Genomic DNA, 4,609 nt, shown 5'->3' with positions numbered 1-4,609 from the left:
TGAACTCCATGATCCTAAAGGACCAGAAAATATAACAACATTGAATCCTAGTACTGGGAGACTTTTTACAGCCGCCACACGGCACTTAATCCATCTCATTTTTGAAAAATATATATACTGTATATTAAACCCGCAGAAGAAAGAACTTATTATAGCCGCTGGTTTCTTTTTGCCACGCCGGTATTTGGCAAATTCAGCCCATATTTATACGCGCTTTACAAAAACGAAAATTGCCTTAAATTGTTACATTAACCCACCATTTTTAAAGTTAGTATGTTCTGATATGATATCATTACTAGTTTTTTGTTAATCAGTACGAGAAAATTACATTTGCCATGGCAAAAGCGGTTTTATTTTGCCATGGCAAGAAAATACATGATTTTGCCATGGCAAATTTTTTTTATTTTTCTTAAAAAGTGATTTTAACTATTTCCAAACGAATGTGTTGGTAGAAACATGTTCTTTCATATCGATAACTTAGTTTTTTTTTAATTTTGCCATGGCAAGTTTCTGCCATGGCAACTTTGCCATGGCATGATTTTGGCATGGCAAATATTTTTTTTTTCAAATATTTTAAAGGAAGTTTGATAATTTTAGTGATTATGAAATAAAATACTGGGAGCAACAGAGAAGATTTTAGATTTCTTGGCACATTTAAATCAGCAAGAACAGAATCTTGCTACATAGATTGTTTCACCATTACTGGGATAAATGCTGATTGATTTTCAGCGGCAAGAAGTAGTTTTTTACTTCCTTGTTTTAATGAATGAAATGTATGAAATGTATGTGTAATATTACATAACAGTGACCGTGTGCCATATATTTTTTCTATTTAGAACAATACACATATTACTTAAATTACAGAACATATCTATTTATCTAATAAGCAAGTTTCTTTCGTTTATGAAATACAATATTAGTTATTATCATAGTATCCTGATATTTGATGTTATATATGACTCCAGAATTTTAGCAGGCTTGGATAATCTAAGCCCAGCAAAAAATATCCGAACAAAAAATGTTTAGCGCTTTAAAGTTTGTTTTTATATTCTTGATCTGCATTTAGGTACTTAAGCATTTTTAATGACAAATAGGAAAAATGTGTATCAGATTTCCCTTGCACATATTTTTGTGCAACATGTGCTATGTTACAAAAATGGGCATTTTGCAAAACCCGTAGAAAGTCACACACCAGCGGAACCGGTTATAGGTTCGATGCCCGGTGGCGTTATACCAAAGACGTAAAAATGGTATTAGAAGCTTCCTCACTTGGCACTCAAGACGGTAGTCCTAGGACTTGTCAGCCCGGTGTCAGTATAATGTTACTTGGTAGGGTATCATATCACGATTTTACGGCGTGATATTCTAGTGAAGCAGCACTATAAAGTTGGGCATTGTGCTCACTGTTACATTTTTTTTAATTTTTAATAAAAAGTAATTTTAACTATATATATTATATATTATATTATACCACATTTATACAGCACTCTTTTCATGCACTTGTACACGTTCAAAAGTGCTTTACAGAATAAATTGCAAAAATACAAACAAATACGTATACAAAGATAATGCATTCCACATTAACAAAAATCATGAATGAAAACAAAAAAAAAAAAAAAAAAAAACAAGATAAAAAAAAAATAAATGTATCGGTCAGTTAACAAAATATTGTACAAAGAAGTGGGTTTTGAGCAGCTTTTGAAAGCAGCTAGCGTGTCAGCTTCCCTGATCTTGACAGGAAGAGAGTTCCAAAGCTTTGGAGCAGTGCACGAAAAGCTGCGATTGCCATACACATGGTATTAGATTTTGGCATAACCAGTGACAGCGTGTCTTGCGAATCTTAGGGTCCTGACCGTTTAATACACTTCTAGCATATCCCTAATATAGCAGGGGACTGATTGTGTAACGCCTTAAAGGTGTGGGTCAGAACCTTGTACTGCACCCTGTATTTCACTGGCAACCAGTGAAGCTCCTTCAGAACCGGTGTTATATGATTGCGACGGGGCGTCTTAGTGATTACGCGAGCTGCAGTGTTCCGGACATGTTGCAACTTGTTAAGTGTGCTGTTTGGTATACCACTTAACAAGGCATTACAGTAGTCTAACCGTGAAGTAACCAGGCTGTTTATAAGGGTTTTTGTGGCATCACTGGTAAGATACCGTCTGATGTGACCTATTCTGCGAAGTTGTGCATATCCAGCCCGGCACACCGAGTTGACTTGTTGTTCCATATCCATACCGCTGTCAAATACTGTTCCAAGATTCCTAACACATTTCGTGGATTTTATCACAGAATCACCGACCTTCACAGAAACGTCATCAATGTACTTGGAGTTACGTTTTGATGTCAATAGCATTACCTCAGTTTTTGTCAGCATTGAGCTTCAGCATGTTGGAATTCATCCACGAGACAATTCAGTCAGACAGCTCTCAATGCGGCGCAAAGCTTCACTCTGGCCACAGCCTCTATCGGCTTAAAAGATAGGTATAATTGAGAGTCATCAGCGTAGAAATGATGAAGAAGTCCATGACGTCTGCATATGGCACCCACGGGTTTAGTGTACATGATATAGTTCTTTGGACCAAGCACTGATCCCTGGGGCACACTGTATTTCATCAACGTAGGCGTCGACAACTCACCATCAACGCATACAGTTTGATAGCGGTCACTAAGATATGATGACATCCATGCAAGTGCTTTGTCTGTGACTCCAAAATGATGTTCGAGCCGGTGTTACAGTGTTTGGTGATCAATCGTGTCGAAAGCCGCAGAAAGATCGAGTAGCACGAGGACTGTTACAGAGTTTTGATCGAGAGATGTGAGGATGTTATTCTGTACCTTTATCAAAGCCGACTCAGTTGAATGAAACTTTCTGTAAGCAGACTGCAGTCCCTCATGTAGCTCATTTTCACTCAAGTGCCACTCAAGACGCGCATCTACTACCTTTTCTAAGATTTTTGAAATGAAAGGGAGGTTAGATACAGGCCTGTAGTTTTTGAGAATGTTTGGTTCAAGACCTGGTTTCTTAAGCAGGGGTCTTATCCTAGCACTTTTAAACTCTTTTGGTACATAACCTAATTCCATTGATGTATTTATGATGTTTGTTATCAGCGGCAAGAGCTCATCAAGACATTTCTTGATGTGTCTCCAAACGAATGTATTGGTAGAAATATGTTGTTTCATATCGATAACTCAAGTTTTTTTTATTTTGCCATGGCAATTAGGTTATTTTTTAAAGGAAGTTCGATAATTTTAGTGATTATGAAATACAATACAAGAGAAACAGAGAAGATTTTAGATTTCCTATGTTGGCACATTTAAATCGACAAGCACAGAATCTTGCTACAAAGATTATTTCACTATTGTTTGGATAAATGCTAACTGATTTTCAGTGGCAAGGAGTAGTATTTTACTTCCTTGTTTTAATGAATAAAAAGTGATGAAATGTAATTGTAATATTATATAACGGTGATCATATGACACATACTTGTTCTGTTTAGAACAATATATATATTTCTTTCGTTTAATATGAAATACGATATTAATTATTATCACAGTATCTTAATCTTTGATGTTATATGTGACTCGAGGATTTTTTCAGGCTTGGATAATCTAAGCCGCGCAAGAAAAGAAAAGAAATCCGAATAAAAAGGTTTAGCGCTTTAAAGTTTTCTTTCAATCTTTATCTAAATTTAATTGCGAACATTGACGTACTTAAGCTTTCTGGAAATGATTGTGAATACATCAATTTATAATAACGAAAAGAAAAATATGTATCACATAATCTTTGTGCAACATATGCTATGTTACTAAATGAGCCCGTAGAAAGTCACCCACTGGCTTATAATGTCGTTCTTGCCGCCGTCAGTGACCCCGCATTATTATTACGTCACTGTCGTACATTTAATTTAGGGATACCTATCGAAGGCAGATAGCTAGCATTTGTTCGGAAGTTTAACGTGTCAGGCAAGCGAAGTTTAAGTGCATCGGTGCAATTTTAGTTGTATTTATATGAAATTATTATTAAATGACAATACTTAAACACAGAAACTATTTTTGCGGAGAGATAGAGCTCTTAAATTGTTGTTTATGAATGTCAAGGTAAACCTCTAGTTGACAAATCGAGCTATGTCCTACACGTTCTGCTGGGAATCATTAGTATTTAAGTTGGTTTTTAGGCATGACCAAGTTATTATCATTATTATCATCATCATTATTATTATTATCATCATCATCATCATCACCATGATAAACACGTTCAACGGCGCTTTACTAAAGAAACGCAGCCACACAGGGCAAGAAATTTGAGATGTTATACTTTCGAGTTTAGCAAGTTAATAAAGATTTCTGTCTACATTTTTCAAGATATTCTCTAAATATTTGCGTGCTCCATGTGATTTTCTTTAACAGCGCACCGTTATGACGTTACGCTTGGCGTAATGATTCTGACGTACGATCTGTATGTGTTTTTTAATAATAATTAACAGTTTCAATCTTCTTTGTTTAGTATGGAAATAAATCGGGTCGTGTTAGAATGTGCTATATAACGAATGAGAACACATCTGCCGGTATATGATTTTTTACTGAAGAACTGACGTATCCTGCCTTT

This window comes from Mercenaria mercenaria, unplaced genomic scaffold (assembly GCF_021730395.1).
Source record: "Mercenaria mercenaria strain notata unplaced genomic scaffold, MADL_Memer_1 contig_3734, whole genome shotgun sequence".
In the NCBI taxonomy this organism is placed as follows: Eukaryota; Metazoa; Mollusca; class Bivalvia; order Venerida; family Veneridae; genus Mercenaria; species Mercenaria mercenaria.
This window is presented reverse-complemented; position numbering follows the sequence as displayed.